This window comes from Arachis ipaensis, chromosome B1, assembly GCF_059453495.1.
Source record: "Arachis ipaensis isolate K30076 ecotype BB chromosome B1, ASM5945349v1, whole genome shotgun sequence".
Classification (NCBI taxonomy): domain Eukaryota; kingdom Viridiplantae; phylum Streptophyta; class Magnoliopsida; order Fabales; family Fabaceae; genus Arachis; species Arachis ipaensis.
The window spans coordinates 56,623,906-56,637,828 of NC_142436.1; the positions used below are offsets into that span (position 1 = coordinate 56,623,906).

The 13,923-nt window shown below is 38.1% G+C and overlaps 1 non-coding gene across 1 annotated transcript; it reads right to left on the reverse strand.

The window, feature by feature from the left end:
- Positions 1–9,898: 9,898 nt before the first annotated feature.
- LOC148576664 (small nucleolar RNA R71) lies at positions 9,899–10,006 on the reverse strand. The gene has a single exon (XR_015904260.1). It is a non-coding gene; the product is annotated as a small nucleolar RNA R71 (small nucleolar RNA).
- Between the last annotated feature and the right edge of the window lie 3,917 nt (positions 10,007–13,923).

Consider the following 13,923-nt stretch of genomic DNA (forward strand, 5'->3'; position numbering starts at 1 on the left):
TGGGCTGTTTCTGACCCAGTTTTCGGCCCAGAAAACACAGATTAGAGGCTATAAAGTGGGAGAATGCATCCATTCAAAGGAGGCTCTCATAATTCACAATTTTAGGAGTAGATGTAGTTTTTAGAGAGAGAGGTTCTCTCCTCTCTCTTAGGATTAGGATTTAGGACTTCTCTTAGTTTTAGGAGTGACTCTCAATCCCAGGTTCAATGTTCTTTTTATTTGTTTTTCCAATTTAATTTGTATGTCAGATTTAAGTTCTTTTGTGAATGCAATTCGAGGTATTTTTAGACTTAATTTTGCTTTGCTTTATTTAGATGAATGCTTTTAATTTAATTTAGATATTTTCCCTTTTTGGTCTTGGTTAAGAAATCAGTAACTCAGGAATTATCCAACTCAATAGCATAATTGATAATTGTTATCCTTGCTAATTGAATTGATCTTCAATAATCCAAATCTTTTCTTAGGAATTAACTAGGATTCAAATATCTAACTAATTAGTCGCTTGACCTTCCCTTGTTATAGCAAAGGTTAACTAAGTGGAATTAAGATTCAGTTTTCATCATCATTGATAAGGATAACTAGACTGGACTTCCAATTTCTCATACCTTGCCAAGAGTTTATTTTCATTATTAATTTATCTTTCATAATTATTCCTCTTTCTCAAAACCCCAATTTACAATCTCCATAACCAATAATAAGAACATACTTCCCTGCAATTCCTTGAGAAGACGACCCGAGGTTTAAATACTCGGTTATCAATTTTAAAGGGGTTTGTTACTTGTGATAACCAAAACGTTTGTACGAAGGGATTTCTGTTGGTTTAGAGACTATATCTACAACGCGACTATTTTTATGAAATTCTTTACTGGCAAAAATCCTAACTAAAAGAGCATTAGTGGCAGAACCTTCTTCAACCGCAGTCAAGCCCTCAACAAAAAGAGTTAAGAGGATTATAAAGGTTGATGAGAAGGAGAAAGCCTTTCCAGCAAAGGACACTGCGCAATTTCCCAATCGCTACTGTGAGCAGATGTTCCCTATCCTGGCAGAAAGAAACTATAACAATGAATACCTTCTTATCCTCCTATCCAATATTGCTTCCTTTGTTGAGCCGCAAATTGCACGAAGACAATGGGGTTTCCTACAGAGATAGCCAAGGCAGGTCAATCTTTCTTGGGTAGTTGAGTTCTACTCTAACTTCTACATGCCAACCCTGCAATCTGTTTATGTCCGGCAGAAGCAAGTCCCCATCACAGAAGAGGCCATTCAGCAAGCTCTGAGTCTTCCCCCTATTCCAGAAGGAATGGACGCCTTCCAAGAAACCGCACTTAAGCGCCAGAGGTACCAATTTGACTGGGACTCTGTTCTCGGAGTTATCGCATTACCTGGCAGCCGTTGGATCTACGGATACCACCGTACCCGCCCTAAGGGAATCTTGGCTTCAGCACTTACCTTGGAGGCTCGCGTCTGGGCACAAATCATGTCCCATTACGTCTTTCCGAGCACTCATGAGTCCTCCTTCACTACGGACATGGCTGTTCTACTATGGTGCATCCTTACAGACCAACCTCTGCATCTCTCAAGACATATCCGGAATGCTATGGGACACGTACAAATTGCAGGCAACATACCTCAAATCTTGTCTCAGCAGCCGGAGTCTCCTACAGAACTGGGGACACCAAAGCCGTGCTTCCACGGGATGATCAGTATGTCCCTAACGGGAAATACCTCAAACTCCCAGCAGCCACTACAAGCCTTCCTACTACTCCAGTTGAAGATAATCCTTCTTCAACACCATAAGCACCTACAACTGATGAATTGCTCCAGCAGATAATCGAAAGGTTGGATCGGCAAGAACAGAAAGCAAAGATGAGAGAGCGCCGTAACGAGCGCCGATTCAAACACCTCAAGGAGCTACTCCATGGACACTCCAGGGACTCGGATACCCCGGATTCCACTTCTTTTACCAGCACAGGGAGCCATAATGGTCTCGGCTGTGGAGATACTGCCACCAGCCCACTCCTGTTCCTGACAGACGGCACCGAGGACGGTGCAAAGCCTTAAGTGTGGGGAGGTCGGTCAGTACCTGACTTCCGGAGGTAATTTCTTTTCCCTAGCACCAATAATTAGGATGTTTTAGTTAGATTTTCTTTCTTTTATAGAATAAGAATAAATTGCATAGGTTAGGATAGTTGCATGCATGTTCTACTTGATTGAAAAGACAATAAATTTCTTTTAAGACTCTATCTTTGGAATAAAATTTCACTAATTTTTCAAAATTTTATGATAAATTTTCTTGAGTTGTATTTGGAACATGATATTTGAGCTAAAGAACACACAACCTGTGAAAGATTTGAGCCTTTATATATGGTTACATTATTTAACCATAATTATTTCATTCTTGTGTGTTTACTTCTCTATCATCGTAATCTATATTTTGTTTTATCTTATATGTCCAATATTTATTATATTTGCATGCTTGCACATGATTGAGGCCATTATTGTTTAAACTCACTTATCCAAATTAAGCCTACCCTTTTCAATTACCTTTGTTAACCACTTTGAGCCTTTAAATCCCATTTGTTCTATATTTTACCACATTACTAACCTTAAGCTGAAAAATAATTGTATATCCCAAATTGAATCTTTGGTTAGCTTAAGATAGAATTGTGTGTGCTAGTGAAGTATGGGAAATTGTGGGGACAAAAGTTATTAAGGGAATGTATCATGAGAATTTAATGGGAATTTGGATACCTACTCATGTGAAACTATAAGAATTAAAAATCTATGTGCATTGATAAGCTATATTTATTTTAATGTAAAATATATATATATATATATATATATATATATATATATATATATATATATATATATGTATATATAAATAAGGGGACAAAATTACCCCAATGTTAAATTCAGAATTCAAAGATCAATGCACATATGATAGAATCAAATATAAAGTTGACACATGAGTATAGATAGAAAAAGGGAATTCTGGGTAGCTAGGTATAAACTTTAAGATTACATTAAAAATATATAGGTTAGGTTGAAGCTTGGGTTAATTAAAGATTCAATTTATTAGCTCACTTGACCAAATGTATACCCCTACCTGTACCTTAGCCCCATTACAACCTTGAAAAGACCTCATGATGTTTTTATTGGTATATTAACTGTTGTTGATTGGTTAGGAGAAGAACAAAAGTTAGAAAGCATGATTAGAGAAGGATAGAGTGATTACCCTATACACTAGAGATTAGAGCGTATATACATTATCAGTGAGGGTTCAATGCTTGAATTTTCATGTTCCCTGCTTTCATGAGCTATCTTCTTGCACTTTTATCTGTTTTATTGTATAATGATAGAATTAGTGGAATTTGATTTGTAATTATTTTGAAGAGCTTATTTACTTTTGATCAAGTGGGCAAGAATCATATAGTTGTATTTATTTATATATATATATAGGCTTGCATTGCATTTCATGAATTTCTACATGTTCATACTTATTTCCTTATCTCCTTCAATTAAGCATGAGGACATGCTAATGTTTAAGTGTGGGAAGGTTGATAAACCACTATTTTATGGTTTATATTGTGTTTAATTGTGTGGTTTTATCATGATCCTTACCCACTTATTCATTAAATTAGCATGAAATTATAATTCCTTCCTGAATTTATAACATGTTTGAAAACCGCTTCCTAGAGACTTTAATTATGTAATTTTAATTCTCCTTTATTCCATTCGATGCCGTGATCTGTGTGTTGAGTGTTTCAGACTTTATAGGGCATCAATGAGTTGGAGATTGGAAAGGAAGCTAGCAAAAATGGAAGGAACACAAGAATTTGAGGAGATAACCAGCGAGAAGTAACGCGGTCGCATGGCTCACGCGACCGCGCGAAGGAGAGGAAATCGCTGTGACGCGGCCGCATGGCTCACGCGGCCGCGCGGATTGGAAAAGCTCAAGCGACGCAGTAGCGTGGACGACGCGAACGCGTGGCAAGGAAAAGCGCGAATGACGTGTCCACATGGATGACGCGATCGCGTGACATGTGCGATCTGCATAATCTGCAGAATTTGCTGGGGGCGATTTTGGACCTTATTTCGACCCAGTTTTTGGCCCGGAACAGCAGACTAGAGCCAGAGAATATGCAGAAACAAAACACAACATTCATTCTACACAGTTTTCAGTTTTATATCTAGTTTTACTCCTTTAGGTTTCTTTCTCTAGGTTTTAGGAATTTTAATTTTCAATTGGTCTTAGCATTGGAACATTGAGAAGAGTTATTTCCTCATCAAGACTTCGTCATTCTAGTTCGTTCTCTTAACTTGGTTTTATTCTTCCATGTTCTTTGCTTTGTTCAATTTTTTCATTTGAATACTTTCATGATTATTTAGTACAAGGATTATTTCTTCCATTTTAATTTATTTTCCATTCCAATAATCATGTCTTCTTTTAATTTCCTTTCATGTGTTATGGATTTATTATTTACAATGAGTGAGTAGTTCCCTCACTTGATGGGGAGTTGATTGAAAGGAACTCTTGAGTTGGAAGGATTGAAAGAAAATTTGTAATTGGGTTAACTGTTGGATTGTTATCTAATCACTAACACCAATCCCTTTGAACTAAGTGGGTTGCAACTCGTGAACAGATCTAGCATTCCAACTTGTTTGACTTTCCTTTACCTAGTAAAGGATAACTAAACAGAACAACCATTAATTATAAATTAATCTTGAAATCATCCCATCAACAATAGAGATTCCAACTAATCAACTCCCAGTCAAGGCTTTTATTTCATATTATTTGAATTTCCTCAATTTAATTTCCCACCTACTTAACTCAACTTCTTGGAACATCTGATTAATAAAATAGCACACTTTTCTGCAACTCATTGGGAGACGACCTGGGACTTAAACTTCCAGTAATTTTTAATTTAAACTCTCTGTGACATATTTCTAAATTGATAGGCAGATTTTCGGTGAGTTAAGAACTATACTTGCAACGTAACTATTTTAATAATTTTTAATTCACCAACTTCTGTGCTTCATCAAGGCTTGCCTAAATTACAAAATGAAATTCAAAACAAATTACAATTAAATAAAAATTCTATTCTAGATGCTCCTTGTGCCTTTGCTTGAGTGATCTGAGTGGGCTTGCTTGCTTGTAGTTCAATTGGGGTCAGAATGAAATTAATTGAACAGAAGTGATGCTTCCAAGAGAGCGTAGCATTCATTTGGAGAACGGAGCGCTTCTATACCCACGCGTATGCATCCCGTACGCTTGCGCGTCATTTTGCTTTTGTCCCATCCACGCGTACAGGTCACCCACGCGTATGCGTGACCTTCAAAATTTGCCCTTGTAACGCGTACAGGTGCTACACGCGTGCATGTCCATATTAGCGCTCTCCAAACGAGCGTAGCGTTTGTGCAAAGAACGCTCCCCACGCGTACGCATGCTCTGCGCGTGCGCGTGGATGGCAAAATCTCAATTCCCAACTTCCGCGCCATTCACGCATTTGCGTGCTTCTTCCCGAATGCTCCATCTACGCGTGCGCGTCATGTACGCGTGCGTGTCGATACCAAATCTTCAATTCCAAATTCGAAACTTGTCGAAGGCAGTCAGTGAGGTAACGTAGTGCTCTCTTTGCAAATGAGCGCTGATCACATCCATGCGTACGCGTCTCCCACGCGTAGACGCGTACGCGTGCTTCTTCAGAAATATCACATCGACGCGTACGCGTCACCCATGTGTACGCGTCGCCAGCTGATTTTTTCCATCGCAAGCACTCTTTAAAGGAAGAGCGTAGCTGATGAGCGAATAATTTATATGCTTTTTGGCATTGTTTTTAAGTAGTTTTTAGTATGATTTAGTTAGTTTTTAGTATATTTTTATTAGTTTTTAAATAAAAATCACATTTCTGGAATTTACTATGAGTTTGTGTGTTTTTCTGTGATTTCAGGTAATTTCTGGCTGAAATTGAGGGACTTGATTAAAAATCTGATTCAGAGGCTAAAGAAGGACTGCAGATGCTGTTGGATTCTGACCTCCTTAAACTCGAAATGGATTTTCTGGAGCTACAAAACTCAATTGGCACGATCTTAATTGCGTTGAAAAGTAGACATTCAGGGCTTTCCAGCAATATATAATAGTCCATACTTTGCCCAAGTTTTTACAACGCAAACTGGCGTTCAAACACCAACTTCCTGCCCTATTCTGAAGTTAAACGCCAGAAACAGGTTGCAAACTAGAGTTAAACGCCATAAACAGGCTACAAACTGGCGTTTAACTCCAAAAGAAGTATCTACACATGAAAGCTTCACTGCTCAGCCCAAGCACACACCAAGTGGGCCCGGAAGTGGATTTCTGCATCAATTACTTATCTCTGTAAAACCTAGTAACTAGTTTAGTATAAATAGGACTTTTTACTATTGTATTTACATCTTTGATCAGTTTTATACTATCTTAGACTTTTATGGGGGCTGGCCATTCGGCCATGCCTGACCACTTTCACTTATGTATTTTCAACGGTGGAGTTTCTACACACATGGATTAAGGTGTGGAGCTCTGCTGTTCTTCATGAATTAATGCAAAGTACTATTGTTTTTCTTTTCAATTCAAGCTTATTCCTATTCTAAGATATTCGCTTGCACTCCAATATGATGAATGTGATGATCCGTGATACTCATCACTATTCTCAACCTATGAATGCATGCCTGACAACCACTTCCGTTCCACCTTAGATTGAGCGTATATCTCTTAGCCTCCATTCCGAAAGATCGGAGTCTTCGTGGTATAAGCTAGAATTATTGGCAGCATTCTTGAGATCCGAAAAGTCTAAACCTTGTCTGTGGTATTCCGAGTAGGATCTGGGATGGGATGACTGTGACGAGCTTCAAACTCACGAGTGTTGGGTGTAGTGACAGACGCAAAAGGATGAATGGATCCTATTCTAACATGAGTGAGAACCGACAGATGATTAGCCGTGCGGTGACAGTGCATTTGGACCATTTTTACTGAGAGGACAGGAAGTAGCTATTGACAACGGTGATGCCCAACATACAGCTTGCCATGGAAAGGAGTATGAATGATTGGATGAAGGCAGTAGGAAAGCAGAGATTCAGAAGGAACAAAGTATCTCCATATGCTTATCTGAAATTCCTACCAATGAATTACATAAGTATCTCTATCTTATTTTCTATTTTAATTATATTTTAATTATCAAAATCCCACAACCATTTGAATCTGCCTGACTGAGATTTACAAGGATGACCATAGCTTGCTTCAATCCAACAATCTCCGTGGGATCGACCCTTACTCACGTAAGGTTTATCACTTGGACGACCCAGTGCACTTGCTGGTTAGTTGTGCGAAGTTGCGAAGAAGAATTGAGATTATAAACGTGCGTATTAAGTCTTTGGCGCCAGTGAAGATCGCAATTTTGTGCATCAAGTTTATGGCGCCGTTGCCGGGGATTGTTCGAGTTTGGACAACTGACGGTTCATCTTGTTGCTCAGATTAGGTAATTTTATGTTATTTTTAAAGCTTTTTATTTTCGAAAAAATTTCAAAAAAAAAATAATAATAAATTATTCTATGACTTCAGAATTTTTAAGAATGAATTCTAGAGTTTCATGATGATCTGTTGAAGTCTGGCTAGCTGTGAAGCCATGTCTAATCTTTTGGACCGAGGTTTCAACTCATCATCACAAGAGCTTTTTGATCCTCATCAATTCAGCTGTTGTATGCCTGATTTGTATGCTAAAGCTTGGCTGGCCATTGGCCATGTCTAGTGTTTTGGACCGGAGCTTTCACTGAAAGCTTGGCTGCTAGTAAGCCATGTCTAATTCCTGGACCGAAGCTTTAGACTAACATTGCATGATTCCTGGAATTCTCATTAGAAATTTTGAAATCCTTATTTTTCTTTTCCAAATTAATTTTCGAAAAAAATCCAAAAAAATTTTTAATAAAATCATAAAAACCAAAAAATTTTATGTTTATTGTTTGAGTCTAGTGTCAAATTTTAAGTTTGGTGTCAATTGCATCTTTTTCAACTTTCTTTAAAATTTTCAAAAAACTCATGCATAGTGTCCTTCATGATCTTCAAGTTGTTCTTGATGATTGTCTTTGTTTGATCTTTAATTTTTCATGTTTTGTGTCTTTTCTTATTTTTCATATGCATTTTCAATTTGTTGGTGTCTATAGTTTGAAAATTTCTAAGTTTGGTGTCTTGCATGTTTTTCTTTTCTTAAAAATTTTCAAAAACATGTTCTTGATGTTCATCTTGATATTCAAAGTGTTCTTGGTGTTTATCTTGACATTCAAAGTGTTCTTGCATATTTTTCTTGTTTTGATTAATAATTTTCATGTTTTGAGTCATTTTGTTGTTTTTCTCTCTCCTCATTAAAAATTTAAAAATAAAAAAATATCTTTCCCTTATTCTTCTCATAAATTTCGAATATTTGAGTTGACTTATTCAAAAATTTTTAAAAATTTTGTTGTTTCTTATGAGTCAAGTCAAATTTTCAATTTAAAAATCCTATCTTTTCAAAACTTTTTCAAAAATCAAATCTTTTTCATTTTTCTTTTATGATTTTCGAAACTTTTAAAAATGATTTTCAAAATCTTTTTCTTAATTTCATTTCATAATTTCAAAATCTTTACTAACAATTAATGTGATTGATTCAAAAATTTTAAGGTTTGTTACTTGCCTATTAATAAAGGTTCAATCTTTAAATTTTAGAATCATATCTTTTAGTTTCTTGTTAGTCAAGTAATCAACTTCAATTCTCAAAATCAAATCTTTTTAAATTTTTTTTTTCAAATCTTTTTTAAAATAAATTTCAATCATATCTTTTTCAAAACTTAATTTCAAAATCTTTTTCTAACCTCTTATCTTTTCAAAATTGATTTTCAAAATCTTTTTCAATTAACTACTTGACTTTTTGTTTGATTTTAAAATTCTTATCTTTTTCAAAACTATCTAACTACTTTCCTCTTTCTGATTTTCGAAAATCACTAACCATTTTTTCAAAAATCTTTTTAATTAAGTAATTTATTTAATTCTCAAATTTTATTTTGTTTCTCTTTGTAATTTTCGAATACTAACTGATTTTTTAAAATAAAAACAAAAATATTTTCCTTTTTTTTTAAATTAAATTCGAATTCTCTCCCCCTCTCTCATCTCCTTCTATTTATTTATCTACTAACATTCATCTTCTACTCATAATTTGAACCCACTCTTCTTCTCTGTGTTCGAGTTCTTCTCTTCTACTTCTTCTATTCTTCTCTTCTTCTACTCACATAAGGGAATCTCTATCCTGTGACATAGAGGATTCCATATTTTTTTTGTTCTCTTCTTTTTCATATGAGCAGGAACAAGGATAAGAACATTCTTGTTGAAGCTGATCCTAAACCTGAAAGGACTCTGAAAAGGAAGCTAAGGGAAGCTAAGGCACAACCCTCTAGAGAGGACCTGACAGAAATTTTCGAAAAAGAAGGAGACATAGCCGAACCTAATAACAATGGTGGAGATGCAAGGAAGATGCTTGGTGACTTTATTGCACCCTCTTCTAACTTCTATGAAAGAAGCATCTCAATTCCTGCAATTGGAGCAAACAACTTTGAGCTTAAGCCTCAATTAGTTTCTCTAATGCAGCAGAATTGCAAGTTTCATGGACTTCCAATGGAAGTTCCTCATCAGTTTTTAGCTGAATTCTTGCAAATCTGTGACACTGTCAAGACCAATGGAGTTGATCCCAAGGTCTACAGGCTTATGCTTTTCCCTTTAGTTGTAAGAGACAGAGCTAGAACATGGTTGGATTCACAACCTAAGGAAAGCCTGAACTCTTGGGATAAGCTGGTCAGTGCTTTCCTAGCCAAATTCTTTCCACCTCAAAAGATGAGCAAGCTTAGAGTGGAAATCCAAACCTTCAGACAGAAGGAAGGTGAGTCCCTCTATGAAGCTTGGGAAAGATATAAGCAACTGATCAAAAGGTGTCCTACTGACATGCTTCCAGAATGGAGCATCATATGTATATTCTATGATGGTCTGTCTGAGTTGTCAAAAATGTCATTGGACCATTCTGCAGAAGGATCTCTTCATCTGAAAATCCCTGCAGAAGCTCAGGAACTCATTGAAATGGTTGTAAATAACCAGTTCATGTACACCTCTGAGAGGAATCCTGTGAACAATGGGATGCCTCAGAAGAAGGGAGTTCTTGAAATTGACACTCTGAATGTCATATTAGCTCAGAAAAAAATATTGACTCAATAAGTCAATATGATTTCTCAGAGTCTGAATGGATTGCATGCTGCATCCAACAGTACCAAAGAAGCATCTTCTGAAGAAGAAGCTTATGATCCTGAGAAATCCTGCAATGGCAGAGGTGAATTACATGGGAGAACCCTATGGAAACACCTATAATCCTTCATGGAGAAGTCATCCAAATTTCTCATGGAAGGACCAACAGAAGCCTCAACAAGGCTTCAACAATAATGGTGGAAGAAATAGGTTTAGCAATAGCAAGCCTTTTCCATCATCTTCTCAGCAACAGACAGAGAATCTTAAACAGAGCCATTCTGGCCTGGTGACCATGGTCTCTAATCTATCCAAGAGCAAACTAAGTTTCATAAATGAAACAAAGTCCTCCATTAGAAATTTAGAGGCACAGGTGGGTCAGCTGAGTAAGAAGATTATTGAAACTCCTCCCAGCACTCTCCTAAGCAATACAGAAGAAAACCCCAAGAGTAAGTGCGAGGCCATAACCATGACCAACATGGCCGAACCTGGAGAGAGTGAGGAGGACGTGAGTCCCAGTGAAAAAAGCCTCATGGGACGTCCTCTGGACAGAAAGGAGTTTCCCTTTGAGGAACCAAAGGACTCTAAGGCTCATACAGAGACCATAGAGATTCCATTGAACCTCCTTCTGCCATTCATGAGATCTGATGGCTATTCTTCCTCTGAAGAGGATGAAGACATCATTGAAGAGCAAGTTGCTAAGTATCTAGGAGCAATCATGAAACTGAATGCCAAGTTATTTGGTAATGAGACTTGGGATGATGAACCCCCCTTGTTCACCAATGAACTGAGTGCATTAATGAGGCAGACATTACCTCAGAAGAAATCGGATCCCGAAAAATTCTTCATACCTTGTACCATAGGCACCATGACCTTTGAGAAGGCTCTATGTGACCTGGGGTCAGGGATAAACCTCATGCCACTCTCTGTAATAGAGAAATTGGGAATCTTTGAGGTACAAGCTGCAAGAATCTCACTAGAGATAGCAGACAAATCAATGAAAAAGGCTTATGGACTAGTAGAGGACGTGCTAGTGAAGGTTGAAGACCTTTACATCCCAGCTAATTTCATAATCCTAGACACTGAAAAGGATGAGGATGAATCCATCATCCTTGGCAGACCCTTCCTAGCCACAGCAAAAGCTGTGATTGATGTTGGCAGAGGAGAGTTGGTCCTTCAGTTGAATGAAGACTACTTTGTATTTAAGACTCAAGGTTCTCCTTCTATAACCATGGAGAAGAAGCATGAAAAGATTCTCTCAATAAAGAGTCAAACAAAACCCCCACATTCAAACTCTAAGTTTGGTGTTGGGAGGCCACAACCAAACTCTAAGTTTGGTGTTGAGAGGCCATAACCTTGCTCTGATTATCTGTGAGGCTCCATGAGAGCTCACTGTCAAGTTATTGACATTAAAGAAGCGCTTGTTGGGAGGCAACCCAATGTTATTTAATTATGTCTATTTATTTTCCATTATTATTTTATGTTTTCTTTAGGTTGATGATCATGTGAAGTCACAAAAACAACTAAAAAATCAAAAACAGAATGAAAAACAGCATGAAAAATAGCTCACCCTGGAGGAAGAGCTTACTGGCGTTTTAATGCCAGTAAGAGTAGCAGAATGGGTGTTAAACGCCCAGTCTGGCACCATTCTAGGCATTTAATGCCAGAAATAGGCACCAGACTGGCGTTTAACGCCAGAACAGAGCATCTACTTGGCGTTTAACGCCAAGATAGGGAGAAAAGCTGGCGTTAAACGCCAGAAACAAGCAGCAACCTGGCGTTTAACGCCAGAAGTGCATTCTAAGGGCGTTTTGCACGCCTAAATGGAGTAGGGATGCTAAGTCCTTGACCCGTCAGGATCTGTGGACCCTACAGGATCCCCACCTACCCCACCTCTTCTTCTCTCCTCTTCACACCCTTTCATAACACTCTTCCCCAAATATCCTTCCCCAATCACATCCATATCTCTTCCCCAAATACTCTTCACCACTAACATCCATCCACTCTTCCCCAAAAACCCCACCTACCCCCAAATTCAAAAATCCTCTCCCTCCCAAACCCAACCCTAATACATGAAACCTAACCTTTCCCCCACCCCTATATAAACCCCTCAACACTACCTCATTTTCACACATTACAAACACTTCTTTCCCCCCTTGGCCGAATACACTCTTCCCCTCCATCTCCTCCATTTTCTTCTTCTTCTACTATTTTCCTTCTTCTTTTGCTCGAGGACGAGCAAACCTTTTAAGTTTGGTGTGATAAAAGCATTGCTTTTTATTTTTCCATAACCATTAATGGCACATAAGGCCAGAGAAACCTCAAGAAAGAGGAAAGGGAAGGAAATTGCTTCCACCTCTGAGTCATGGAAGATGGAGAGATTCATCTCAAAGGTCCATTTAGACCACTTCTATGAAGTTGTGGCCAAGAAAAAGGTGATTTCTGAGGTCCCTTTTAAGCTCAAAAAGGGCGAGTATCCGGAGATCCGACAATAGATTAGAAGAAGAGGATGGGAAGTTCTCTCCAATCCTATTCAACAAGTAAGAATCTTAATGGTATAAGAGTTCTATGCAAACGCATGGATCACTAGGAACCATGATCAAAGTATGAACCCGAATCCAAAGAATTGGCTTACAATGGTTCGGGGGAAATACTTAGATTTCAGTTCGGAAAATGTAAGGTTGGCGTTCAACTTGCCAATGATGCAAGAAAATGCACGCCCCTATACTAGAAGGGTCAACTTTGATCAAAGGTTGGACCAAGTCCTCATGGACATATGTGTGGAAGGAGCTCAATGGAAAGTTGACTCAAGAGGCAAGCCGGTTCAATTGAGAAGACCGGACCTTAAGCCTGTGGCTAGAGGATAGTTGGAGTTCATCTAACGCTCTATCATTCCTACTAGCAACCGATCCGAAGTAACTGTGGATCGGGCCATCATGATCCATAGTATCATGATTGGGGAGGAAGTGGAAGTTCATGAGATTATACCTCAAGAACTCTACAAGGTGGCTGACAAGTCCTCCACTTTGGCAAGGTTAGCCTTTCCTCACCTCATTTGCCACCTCTGCAATTTGGCTGGAATTGACATAGAGGGAGACATCTTCATTGAAGAGGACAAGCCCATCACTAAGAAAAGGATGGAGCAAACAAGAGAGCCTACTCATGGACCTCAACAAGAGCATGAGGAAATTCCTCATCATGAAATTCCTGAGATGCCTCAAGGGATGCACTTTCCTCCACAAAACTATTGGGAGCAAATTAACACCTCCCTAGGAGAATTAAGTTCCAACATGGGACAACTAAGGATGGAGCACCAAGAGCACTCCATCATTCTCCATGAGATTAGAGAAGATCAAAGAGCTATGAGGGAGGAGCAACAAAGGCAAGGAAGAGACATAGAGGAGCTCAAGAGCACCATTGGTTCTTCAAGAGGAAGAAGATGCCACCCTCATTAAGGTAGACCCGTTCCTTAATCTCCTTGTCTATTTAATTTTTCTGTTTTCGTTCTCTATGCTTTATGTTTGTGTCTTATTACATGATCATTAGTGTCTAGTGTCTATGCCTTAAAGCTATGAATGTCCTATGAATCCATCACCTTTCTTAAATGAAAAATATTCTAAAAGCAAAAGAAC